Source organism: Aquarana catesbeiana, linkage group LG04, assembly GCF_042186555.1.
Source record: "Aquarana catesbeiana isolate 2022-GZ linkage group LG04, ASM4218655v1, whole genome shotgun sequence".
In the NCBI taxonomy this organism is placed as follows: domain Eukaryota; kingdom Metazoa; phylum Chordata; class Amphibia; order Anura; family Ranidae; genus Aquarana; species Aquarana catesbeiana.
The window spans coordinates 268,582,882-268,597,318 of NC_133327.1; positions in this window are offsets into that span (position 1 = coordinate 268,582,882).

Here is a 14,437-nt window from a genome sequence, read left to right on the forward strand (position 1 = left end):
AAGAAGATTAAATTCTCAGGATGTAATCAATACCTACATAGTTGCAACAGGAATACATTGTCTAATGCTAATAATACAAACAAAACATTAATTTCCTTTTCCATAATATACAGATAAAATCAGTGTAGGGCCGGCCATACTGTACAATCTGGCTGTACATTCATTCTCCTTTAAATCTATCAACAACTATGTAGTGCAGGGGCCTGCTTGTCTGAATACGATTTAATGGATTATTTAGATACTGATTCATATTACATAGTTTTGCCAAAGCTAGAGGAGGTTGTGCAATCAGATTGTATAGTTTATGGCCAGTTTAAGAGTGCCTTAGATGATTTAGATTTATGCCGTGTATATACGACCGGACTTTTCGACCGAACTGGTCCGACGGAACTAATCCGTCGGACAATTCGATCGTGTGTGGGCTTCATCGGACCTTTTCTGTCGAAAAATCTGTTGGACTTTAGAAATAGAACAAGTTTCAAATCTTTCCGACAGGCTCGAGTCCGATCAAAAAATCAGTTCGTCTGTATGCTAGTCCGACAGACAAAAAAGGACGCGAGGGCAGCTATTGGCTACTGGTTATGAACTTCATCATTCTAGTCCGGTCGTACGTCATCATGTTCGAAACAATCGGACTTTGGTGTGATCGTGTGTAGGCAAGTCCGTTTCATTGGAACTCCGTCGGAACTCCGTCGAAAAGTCCTTCGGAGTTCAGTCCGACAAAAAGTCCGGTCGTGTGTACACGGCATTAGAAAGACACTACATTTATTTGACTTAATAGGCAATAAACTTGCTTGCCTCCTGTATATACCGAATCAATCTTTTCAACAAAACTGCAGTGTATTTTTATGGGTGTGTTATATGGACGCCAGCATAGATTGTGAGCCAGTATTTCATGACATCTCTTTCATTATTAAAAATACCATAAACGCAATGACACCCTGACACATAATAATAATAACAATATAATAATAACAATATTTGCTATTGATAAGGTGCTTTGGATTGATAAGCACTCTATTTGCTGTAGTGAGTAGAAAAGCAGTGAGCATTAACTGGTGTCCAAGTTTCAGGGACTATGGGTTTGTAGCAAGAGAAGTACCTGCTATTCCTCTTACTGCAAATAACTATTCACATGTGTTTTACTCTTTTTTAGATTAAATATAAAGTATTTTTAATTAGTGTCACTAAACAATAGCCATATTTTTCAAAAATAATCCATACAAATCCACTACCTAATGTAAACAGTTTGTCATGAAATTATTTTCTCACTGTGTTTTTCTACCTCCTTGTAATGTCCTCCATGAGCTCCGGAATGTCTCGTTTTCCCCCGGAAGTTCTGTCTGTTTGCAATGAGCAGAGCACGCTAGTTGACAGCACTGCTTTATGCACACTACAAATCCCAAAGTCCATAGTCCGCAGTCCATATTGGGAGCAAGCAAGAGAGGATGGCCACAGTCCTACATACAATGGGACCATGGAGAATAACCGTAGTCACCCTCTAACACACATGTGTAAAACACAAGGCCCGCGGATCCAGGGTATTTTTTCAGGCGTAACGTGGGGGAACTCTGCTCCACCATCTCCGACTTTTGCCCTACGCTCCCCGCTCACCACTGTCACTTGTAAATATAGAAGCCTTCTTCTGAGGGCTGTGGAGGGAGATGTGCGCAAAGGTGGGGGAGAGTGGTGCAGAGGTCAGAGCCGAGGAGGGGTAGAACTGAGATGTGGACAGCCTGTAAAAGAAAGCTGAACCCACACTGTGCATAGCACACCCCTAAACCCTGCACTCTGTATGTAGTGCACTCCTCAATCTTGCACTTGATACATAGTGCACCCTTAAACCCTGCACTCAGTAGGTAGTGCACCATTGAACCCTGCACTCGGTACATAGCACAACCCTGAACTCTGCACTATGTATATAGCGCACCCCTGAACTCTGCATTATGTAGGTAGCGCACCTCTGAAACTGCAATCTGTGCATAGTGGACCCCCGAAACTGCACTCTGTACATTGGTACTTATTGCCCCTTTAAGATCCTCCCACATTTGAAGCGGGTCGACAGGGGAGGTTGAGTTCTTGCAACTATTCTCTAAGTAAAAAAGCCCTGGATAAATTTATATAGTCTTACAGATACAACCGGCTCTTTGAGGGCAACCGTAATGCTTTGGCAACCCTCAATAAAATTGAGTTGGGCAGCCCCGTTCGAAGGAATTCAAATCGCATCAGCAAAAAAAAAAAAATTAGAAGATTTGGTGGATGCCTAGAGAAGGAACTTAAATAGAACTTTAACATTCGGTGTCTAAATGTTCCATGCTAAGTTTTGATCTGCAACTGATAAAAAGATTTACATTGGTATGGGAAAGTCAAACTATTTCTTAAAGCAGGAAGGCCAGCTCCTCTCTGCTTTTTAAAGTGTATCTAAAGAGAAGAAGAACAGAGGTGTGATGTATTGTAAAATTAAAGCTTACCAGTCCTTGGGTGTGGTGGCTGCATTTTTTTAAAATCTTTTTTTCTTATATTTTCACCTGGTGATCCTGCCAGTAACACACTTCCTTACTCCTGACACTGCTCACACATAGCACTGTATCTATGGAGGAGCAGTATTGTCACCTAAGGACAGAAAATATAGTAGGACTTCAGAACACATCCCTCTCTTATCTCTGGCGATAACATGAGGGGAGCTGTTCTGTAGTTCACAGAGGTAACCTGGGCAGGTTTGATTAGACTGCTTGAGATAACATTGCAGAGTGGACAGGAAAAGGGGACAGCACTGGTCCTCTTTTTGCACTTATCAAACAGCCATAACAAAATGCTTTTAATGGAAAGTTCAACATACCGAAAGGAAGAAAATAAAAGAAGTTGGGTTTACCACACGCGGGAAGGGCAAGGCCAAATGTTAACCTGTCTGCTGTATAAATGCAGGGATCACCGGCAGAGGTATTTGTCTAACCATGATACTGCATAGGTCCTGAACTGTAACCATTAAGAGAGAAACTACAGAGAGAAATTTGGATTGCTCAGTAATTCCAGTTTTGCTATTTTAGGCTCTAAACTGAAATTAGTGGAGGTTAAAGAAAGACTCCTCATGTAAAAAAAAAAGTACCAAAGGAGCTTTAATGTATATGTTACCGAACTGTTACTGTACTAATATATAGTATACTACATAAGAGTTCTGCAGTGTGTTGTAGAAATCTTTCATCTGTGTGGAATGCTTAGTGTGACAATTTTTTATACTTTGTTGGAACTTGTTTTTGGAAACCAACCCAAACTATTTGCCTCTGGGACACATGTCTCTCACCACTTTCTATTGCACAGATATTAGTAATTACCTAATTTTTACCCTCAATATACAGAAATAAAAAAACATCATGAATCATGCTTTAATCACTTCCTAAAACTCAGATATCAGAATATATAAAACTATATATACCCAAACAAGGTAAAGCCTTGACACCGGAATCAGACTTTGGGCTTACATTTTAAAGTCTGCATAAATAATTTCCTTACCTTTAAAATAAACATCAAGAGTATAATCTTTTAAAAAGCTGTGATTTTAGAATAAGAAGCTGTTTTGATCAATCCATCATTGTGCCTAGGCTGGGAATGATGTAATCAGCCTGCTACAGGCAGAAGTAAGCATTTCTTCAGTCTATACTTCTCTCAGCGACATACTTTCCAACCATATTGGGAATGCTGGAACGCTTATTCCAGCACCCAGCTCAAGCTCTATGCACACCTGATCCGCTTCCAGACAGTCGTTGCTTCGCCTTCGTCCCAGAAGCAGGAGGAGTAGGAAGAGATTAGCAGCACTGGACACAGGCTTCTTGTGCAATGTAAGTCTACTATCTACTGACACTAATGTTTACCCCCAACCCCTGCTGTGTACGGTTGCTCCTTTTCACCCCCCACCCCCCACCCTGGACACTAATGTTGCTCTCTACCTCTGATGGGCACTATTGCCCCCACCCTCCTACTGGGCACCCTTCCCTCCCTCCACTAGGCACTTTTGTTCCACTCACTCAACCTGAGTACTATTGCTCCTCCCCTACCCTTCTCTGGCCATTTTAAGTGATTGTAAAGGTTTACTTTACATGTCATACATACCTTCTCTGTGCAATGGTATATCATAATGCAGCCCTGATACCCCTCTTCTAGGGTCCCCCACACACAGTGTGGCTCAGCCCCGCCCCCACTGTCTGCTCACAGGATTTGATTGACAGCAGCAGGAGCCAATGACTCCCATTGCTGCCGAGTCTCCTGTAAGAAGCGAGGAGAGAAGAGCAGCACTGCTGCAGATGGGCACAGCGATGGATCGAGATCAGTTTAGATATTTAGGAGGTGCTGGGGGAGCTGACATGGAAAGTTTTTTTACCTTAATGTAAAGAATGCATTAAGGTAAAATCTTGTACCTCTACAACCACTTTAACCCCCATTGGGCATTCTTCTCCCCATCTTTCCACTTAGTACTATTGAACTCCACAACCCCTTGATATTGTCTCTCCACTGGTTGGCCACTATTGTTTCCCTACCTCCTAATGGGCAATATTGTTTCCTTCACTGGACCCTATAGCTCCTGCACCTGCTCAGTACAATTGTTTTCCCTACCCCCACTGAGTAACTGAGTGTCAATGTCACCCCTTAACCAACCACTGAGCACCAATGTCTCCAACCATGCCACACTGACACAAATGCATCTGGGGGTGGGAGCAGTTTTGTTCCAGCCCTAATTCCACCTTAATTTACCTAAAAATACTACTAATAATAAGACTTAAGTCCCTTTCACACAAGGGCTCCCTTTTCATCAGCAGTGGATCAGAGCAGAGCAGGTGAATAAGACATCTGTGTTTGCTCAGTTTCTGCTGTATGTGTAAAATGGTCCGTTTACACCCGACTGCCCTCTGATCTGCCGAGACAGATTTTTTTTTGCGCACCAGATCAGATTAGATCAGATCAGAAGTAGGCAGGTGTAAACAGACACAAGTCCATTTACACCCGCCAGGCCATAGGGATGAATGGACCATCCAATCAGCCGAAAAACTGACAGGTCCCTGACAGGTCCCTCCCTGGACCCTTCTTGTAGATGGGATTCCCTGTCAATTGAAGATGTGGGGTGTAGAACACAAGAAAAAGATATTAAGTTCATAGTCTGTAGCTGTGTTTGACAGCTATGCTCCAGTTTATGCTATAGCACTTTTTATAATCCACTCTGTGTCTATTCTGAGGTGTCCTTCTGGACATTTGTGTAATGCAAATTCATTGGTGTGATTAGCCTAGAGCCTGTCAAACTCAACACTTATCAGTTTTTGTCCATAGTCAGTGACCTGTTCAACCCTTGCTTTAGTTGTGGGCCCTTTTAAAATCTTGGTCCTGGTAACCTTGCCTGGCACAGGCATAAAAATGGGTCTTCCGATCAGTAGATATTGTGCAAAGTGGCTGCTTGTCTAGACCATGAACCTAACTCCCTGATATGTCAGCTTACAACCTCGGCCTGGTTCTACAGCAAAGAATATCAAATGTTTTTACTTATCTTGATGTCAGTTAAAACTGTAGGGAACCACAAACCTGCCTTTGGCAATTGGCAGTGATCAGGTTGTTGTAATAGTGATGAGCAAGAGCTCTCCGTATACGATAAAAGCTAATATTTCAGATGATACTGGAGCACAATACAGTTTTCTGATCATTTAGGTCTTTGTGACCACTTTTCTAAAAAAAAAAAAAAAAAAAAAAATCTTTCAAGTAATCAAATAAACACGTATCTGCTGTGCTTAGTAAAAAATACTTAATATCCACAATCCTTAAGTTCAGCTGCTAGCACAATGCTGATGAACGTCAAAATAAATTAGATACAAAAGTTAGAGGTGCAGCGTTAAACATCAAAACTAAGAATAATAAGAAGTCCATAATGATAAAAGTCCACAGGAGATGTCCAAAAGAGCTTCTGACATGAGAGTGTAGCTAAATAGCGTGTATGTGAGGAAACCACCACTGCCACCCAATTACACTGTCTCTTACCCTCCTCTCCAGACCCTCATTACAAAGGTCAAACACGCAATGGGCAGCAATCAAGTGAGGTCCCCAATCTCAGTATGCTCTGTCCAGCCAAAACAAACACCTTCTCCAAACCTTGTCAATCACATAAAGCGACAAAAGAGACACTCCTCATAGTGCAGAGGTCTCAATCCAGTTTAATAAACAATATAAATTATCAATCACATGGTAGAAGAAAAAACAAGCATGTCTTGGTTTAAAAAGCCAGCATTCCCAACCAGCAAGATGGTCACCGTGTCCTGATATACAGAATCGTCACACTTCTCCAGCTCCTCCCTACACGTTTCATCATCAGATGATGCAGCTCCTAATATGCCCCTGCCCATTGAAATTAATGGGGCAGTGCCGCCGGTTAAAAGCTCCCCGCTAGCGGGCGAATAGCACCGCTAAAACGACGGTAAAGCTTTATCGCCGACGCCCGCCCCAGTGTGAAAGTAGCCTAATGCCGCGTACACACGGTCGGATTTTCCGACGGAAAATGTTCGATGGGAGCTTGTTGTCGGAAATTCCGACCGTGTGTAGGCTCCATCGGACATTTTCCATCAGAATTTCCGTCACACAAAATTTGAGATTTGGATCTCAAATTTTCTGACAACAATATCCGTTGTCGTAAATTCCGATCGTGTGTACACAATTCCGACGCACAAAGTTCCACGCATGCTCGGAATCAAGCAGAAGAGCCGCACTGGTTATTGAACTTCATTTTTCTCGGCTCATCATACGTGTTGTATGTCACCGTGTTCTTGGCGTTCGGAATTTCCAACAAGATTTGTGTGACCGTGTGTGTGCAAGACAAGTTTGAGCCAACATCCGTCGGAAAAAATCCATGGATTTTGTTGTCGGAATGTCCGATCATGTGTACGGGGCATAAGAATTGGCTACCATGCACAGCTGCAACAGATTTTGCACTCTCCAACGTGCAGCTCAGTGTACATTCTCAGCATAGTTACATAGGTAGACGGGTTGAAAAAAAACACGAGTCCATCTAGATCAACCATTAAAATGCCCCGTATGCCTCAATCATGGTATGCATGAACTCCCATTCAAGAGTAAGGATGAGCTCTGGCGTGTTCGCAAGCTGCACGTGCCGAGCCCGCCAGGAACTCGGCACTGCACAGCCCTAATCACAAGCAGTGAGACATTTCCCGATGTGCGGCTGCAGAGATCGGGAAATGTCTCACTGCCTGTGATTAGCGTATTGCATTGCTGACTTCCTGGCGGGCTCGTGCAAACACGCCGGAGCTCATCCTTATTCAGGAGTTACGTCATCCCAGCCAGTCAAAATGATCTGAAATCTGGCAGAAAAGATGGACAAAGATGTCAACACCAGGGAGGTAGTTTGTAGGCATCACATCACTGAAAGGGGAGATGAGTATAGTTCAGCTTTAAGGGAAATCGCCCCAGTAGGACACAGATGGTAAATAAAAAAAAACCTATGGGTTTAAACCATTTCCTACTGTATTCAAATTGAAAAAAGTTTGGAATTTAAATATACCTTGAAGTAAACTTGTCACATACATTGTTAAACTAAACGTCAATGAAAACAAATGTAGAGCTTGGCTTTAGGAAAAAGTCAGTATTTTCATTTAGCTTCAGCAGCCTGTAGCTCTGCATCTACTGATCATTTTGACATGCGCTTTTCACTGACAATAATATCGGTTTACATGGTTTTTCATCATTATCATGCTTAGCTTGCATTGCCTGGGGTTGTGACAGGTTTATTTTAAGTTAAATCTAAGCTAGCTTTAGGTAAATTTGAATACAGTTCTGCACATGTCTTTTTTCTAAAAAAAAAAAAAAATATATATTAAAAGTGGAAAACTAAAGGCTCCTGTATGACAGTCTAAACAAGTTCCAAATCCAGTTATTATGTAATGCATAAGGCATATAAGCTACATGAAGCACTAACCCCCGAAGAAGCTGCTGAATAGATTTGGGCTTACCGTTACCATCTTCACAGTGTTCATCATAGGGGTCCTATAGTAGATATTCAATTGAAGACACTGGCTCCAACACTTAGTCCTTTTTCCAAGTTTTATTGAAGAAACAAAATATGCAATAGCAGGGTAGCGGATGAAAGGGATTCAGGTACTTTGAATTTTGCGGTTAGAGGTAATTCCTATATCCAGTGAGCAGAAGCTCCACAGCTGGATTTAGCAACCACCAGATAGGTCTCTCTCACCAACCTAGCAGCCGATGCGAGGCTCGGATACGGTCTCTGCCACAGACCTGACAATCGTGAATAAACTGATTGCTGTGCTTGATACGGTCTCTGCCACAGATCTGACAATTATGAATAAACTGATTGCTGTGCTTGATACGGTCTCTGCCACAGACCTGACAATCTTGAATAAACTGATTGCTGTGCTTGATCCCAGATGCGTCTCCGACTGAGTTCCCAGGCTCTTCTCAAGATACCAGCCTTATGGTCTAAAGCAAAATTCTTTTTATCAAGTAATACATGCTCAACAATGTTTGACCGCAAACTTAAGCAATCAATAAAACCCACTCATGTTTATAAACTTAAGAATAACACAAATTAATTGATCACACACCCTCAAGAAATACTGTCTATATTTAAAACATTTTATGCAGACCTTCTCTCAGCTCCAACCTCATCAATCCCACCCTCGTCAATATCCTGGTTAGACAATATACCCTTTCCCAAATTAAACCCCTACACAGACAGATATCTTAAATGCACCATGCACAGAGGAGGAAGTTCTTCAAATTATTAACTCTCTTAAGAGAAATTCAGCCCCAGGCCCAGATGGATTTTCCTCCTTTTATTATAAACAATTTCAACAACTTTTAACCCCATATTTAACAAAACTGTATAACACCATTCTTAAAGGAAACCAGTTCCCAGAAGAAATGTTACTTGCTAACATGTCCCTAATCCCAAAACCAAATAAAGACCACACATTACCCCAAAATTATAGACCAATCTCAGTAATTAACAATGATCTCAAGATATTTAGTAAACTTTTAGCCATCAGATTAGCTTTAATAATCCCTTCCCTGATTTCCCCTTATCAATCCGGATTCATTCCAGGTAGACAAATTACCGATAATATAAGACTAGTAACAAACATAATACAAGATGCAAACATCAAATCCCGTTCAGTCCTATTATTAAGCCTTGATATTTACAAGGCATTTGATAGCGTCTCTTGGAGCTACCTCGATATGGTCTTGAAAAGATTTGGTTTTGTAGGGGAATTTATTCATGCCTTTCATGCACTCTATCATAACCCTTCTACAAGGATTAGACTACCAGGATGTAATTCAGAGTTAATCAGAGTGGGTAGAGGTACGCGACAAGGCTACCCACTTTCCCCCTTGTTGTTTGCCCTAGCGATTGAACCCTTAGCCACTGCAATATTACTACACCCAGATATCAAAGGTTATAAGACAAACGATAACACCTACAAATTAAGTATGTATGCGGATGACATGATTTTATTCCTCACGCAACCCAACATAACACTAAAAATTTTTTACATACACTTAAAACCTTTGCATCAATCTCAGGTCTAACAGTAAATGTCTCTAAATCAATAGCCATGCCTATAAATATTTTCCAACCCCATTTAGACATCATACAATCCTCATTCAATTTCACCTGGGCAATGGAGTCTCTCCCATATTTAGGAATCCACCTCACCCCGAACATTAAGAATTTATCTTCTAAAAACTATCTACCACTGATGCAAACATTGAGATTAAACATTGAGATGTGGAAATCGTTTAAAATATCTTTTCTTAGTAGAGTCACAGCAATTAAAATGACGATTCTACCAAAGATATTATACCTTTTCAGAGCACTCCCTATTAGACTAAATAAAGTAATGATAACCACATTTCAGACTGACATCAATAAGTTTATCTGGCAAGATTCTCACCCACGTTTTTCTAGGATGGTGTTGTATAGATCACAAAAAAGTGGCGGTCTTGGCCTCCCAGATTTCTGGTTATACTATTTAGCCACCAGGTGGTCTCAAAACGTGCAATGGCACATTCACAACCCCAAGGTTCCATGGGTTAAATTTGAACAGGACTCAATTAAACCATATTCCATCTCAGGGATCTTATGGGGCAATAAGATCTCAAATTATACCCTAGATAATCTTAACCAAATAATCTCAGAATTTTACCAACTTTGGAAATTACATAACAAAAAATACAAATTTATCTCTAACACACCCCCACTCACTTCTTACATAGGTGACCCAAAATTCTCCCCAAGCCTTCAAAACACAGAAGAATTCAGGTGGTATATCGACAACAATCGTACATTCCTCTCTAAATTTATTGAAAACACCTCCATTACCTCATTCTCTTCACTTAAAGATAGATATCAGATTCCCAATAATGAATTTAGTAAATTCCTTCAAATTAGACATTTCTATAACAAATACTTCCTAACAAAAGAGACAGACCCACCAACATTCTATGAGAACATTTGTCTGAAGTCACCCAGAAGATCAGGACTGATATCAGAAATATATTCTAACCTAGTTAACAACAATATACAAGATAAATTACCCTATATGCATAAATGGGAACAGGAATATAATATCTCACCTTTAATAGAAAACTGGGAAGACTGTATAAATAAAATGCATAAATGCACAAGATCTCTTACAATCAGAGAGACGGCAATTAAACTACTCACAAGATGGTATTATACTCCAGTTAAATTCCACGCCATTTTCCCCACAACATCCCCATCTTGTTTTAGAGGTTGCTTATCCACAAGGTCATTCTCTCACATCTTTTGGGATTGTGAGAAAGTTTCAAATATATGGAAGCAACTAGAAGAATTTGCATCTAAAATCTCAGATAACATCATACGACTCACTCCCCACAACTGCCTATTATTCTCTTCAATCCCTGGGCTACCTATTCATCAAATGAGACTAATCCATACAATGTGTAGCAATACACTGGTTGATTGCATATCATTGGAAATCACCATCGATACCTCTAACACATTTGAAAACTAGAATTAACAATATAAATTTTACAGTACACAATACGTATCATTTATATGATAAAAAATGGAATCCACGGTTTAATCACTCCAATCACTTCTTCAATTCAGAACAGTGATACCTTTCAGGAAAGACAATAAAGATGATATTTAACGATACTACAGCTATAATACTAATCAACATTTACTAAAAATTTCTCTCAAGTATTGAATACACTATGACAATATTCCATATTTGTAATTTTTTATATTATATTTTCATGGCATATGTAAACAACTTTTTTACACCAATGTTTTTTGTACTTAATAAAAGTTTGTAAACAAAGATACCAGCCTTATGCTCGGTCCTCTCCTGAAGAGTCCCCCCCTGGTTGCTACAGTCCCTTGCTTCTTCCCGCAGGCCAGACAGCAAAGAGACCATCCTATAGACCAATAGGCCACTAAAACTTTGGGCCTTCTTCTAGTAGCTGGGCCTTGGGTCCGCCAACCCCAAGGCAGAATTTTAGGCAGCAGCAATTCCCCCAGGCCAGGAGGGCCATGAGGTCAAGAAGCGCGAACCCCTAAAAAATGGTGTCTGCTCCTTAAATACCCCTACCCAGAATGCAGGCCGGATGAACCACTCCCACCAAACTGTCTCTGGGCAAAGAGTATTCAATATGTCCAACCAGACTGTATTTACAACATCCACCAGTGGTAACAGCACCACCCATGGTGGGATGGAAATTTGCACAGTCCAGCCAAACTGGTACAGAAACCAGTAACTTTAGGTAATAATAAACTAAAAAAATTATTTTACTGCGCTATCCCAATAAAACATGTATAAGGGAATATACAATGTATAAAGTAAAAAAAGCTGCAACTAAAATGTGAGACACACACACTACATAAATCATAAGAAAGAAAGCTGTGCTGTGTAATGGTGGTGATCAAAAAAATATAAAAATTGGTTATAAAAAATGTGTCCCATCTGAATGAATAGAGATGAAACAATTCATACCATAAACTATCACATAAACATTTAAATGCAATCACCCGTGATATGTGCAAAAAGTCATAAAAAATAAAACATAAAACAAAATAAAATAATAACAGAGTCAAGTCCACTCCGATGGGCTATTGGATAAAAGCCCACTAACAGAACAATCTTCCAAGTGATGACTTTGCAATCCTCAAGATAGTGATAACGTGCAACTGCAACACCATGGGGGATGTGATGGGGTGCAACAGAGAGGTACCTCCACCCACAAAATTACTGCCACTTACCAGCTCATTAGATCCCTTATTTAAGGAGATCATGCGTGCCTGTGGCTCTTAACCCCAGCCTCGGGTCTTTCAAACTTGGATTGCTCCTCAGGCTTTCCCCACGGGTTTCTTCTATATGGCAGACATGCACTCATTCCCCATAGAAAGACATAAAAATTTCCATAGCGTGATATGTTTAAAACATTTATTTATAAAAAACAGTAATGCACTTACAGTTATGGGGCGTACACACGGTCGGACTTTTCAGCTACAAAAGTCCGACGGACGCCGACGGACCAAATCCGGCGGACAATCCGATCGTGTGTGGGCGTCCCCAGACTTTCAGTGTACTTTTCCAGTCGCAAGTCTGACGGACTTTAGATTTGGAACTTGCTTCAAATCTTTACGTCGTGACTCCACCGGGCCCAGAAATCCGCTTGTCTGTATGCTAGTCCAATGGACAAAAACCCACGCTAGGGCAGCTATTGGCTACTGGCTATCAACTTCCTTATTTTAGTCCGGTGTATGTCATCACGTACGAATCCGTCGGACTTTTGTGTGATCGTATGTAGGCAAGTCCGTTCATTAGAAAGTCCGCCGCAAGTCCGCCAAAAGTCCGTTGAAAGTTTGTTGGACGGCTGTCGGACTTTTGTAGCCCAAAAGTCCGACCGTGTGTACGCCCCATAAGACTGAAGATAAAAAAGAGTTGGAATAAAAACACAAGCCGGCCGGCTCTCGTATGCTGCCTGTAGCTTCTGGGACTAGCACGGTATGTGGTGACGTCAGCACGCCGCTCCTCCCTACGCCGTTTCATCACAGATGACGTCTTCCAGGGGCACCTGACGTCACCACATACCGCGCTAGTCCCGGAAGCTACGGGCAGCATACGAGAGCCGGCCGGCTTGTGTTTTTATTCCAACGCTTTTTTTATCTTCAGTCTAACTGTAAGTGCATTACTGTTTTTTATAAATAAATGTTTTAAACATATCACTCTATGGAAATTTTTATGTCCTTCTATGGGGAATGAGTGCATGTCTGCCATATAGAAGAAACCCGTGGGGAAAGCCTGAGGAGCCATCCAAGTTTGAAAGACCCGAGGCTGGGGTTAAGAGCCACAGGCACGCATGATCTCCTTAAATAAGAGATCTAATGAGCTGGTAAGCGGCAGTAATTTTGTGGGTGGAGGTACCTCTCTGTTGCACCCCATCACATCCCCCATGGTGTTGCAGTTGCACGTTATCACTATCTTGAGGATTGCAAAGTCATCACTTGGAAGATTGTTCTGTTAGTGGGCTTTTATCCAATAGCCCATCGGAGTGGACTTGACTCTGTTATTATTTTTTTTTGTTTTATGTTTTATTTTTTATGACTTTTTGCACATATCACTGGTGATTGCATTTAAATGTTTATGTGATAGTTTATGGTATGAATTGTTTCATCTCTATTCATTCAGATGGGACACATTTTTTATAATCATTTTTTATATTTTTTTGATCATCATCATTACACAGCGCAGCTTTCTTTCTTATGATTTAGGTAATAATAAGCTGAGCCGAACTGTAGCTTCAACTAACTTAAATTTGAAAAGAATAGCGTCTGCTCTTCAGGAGCAGGGCGCTACATACATAATACAACCCTTTTTACCTTCCCTGAGTGAGCCAAATCCTCCTTCATTTTGTGTCTCACATGACCCGTATACCACCCCCTCCAAGCAGACACTGCAGCAGAGGCAGTGCTGTCCATCCAGAGGCAGTGGGCGAAACTAGGTGTGGTCAGGTGCTGATTGGCAAGCTACAGGCTTGTGAATCAGAAGTGACAATGTTGATAGCCACATCCCTAGCAACATATTTTCACCCTACAATTACTAGTACAAGCAAATATGGAATATATGAGAGTGGCAACTCTCTTTTCTTTGAATTAAGGAGCAGTGAAGCATTCATTGTTGCCACACCATCACAAGAAGCTGCAATTTGGTGGAGTTGACTAGCAGAATCAACAGGTATTTGTGGGACTCTCCTGGGGAGCTAAGAAAAAACTAAGTGCAGATTTGCTTAAGAAATGATGCTGCAGCACATCTTTTTTTTACTGAGGGTCCTTAATTCCACTTTAACATTAAATTGTATGTATTTAAAAACTGCATACTGTGTT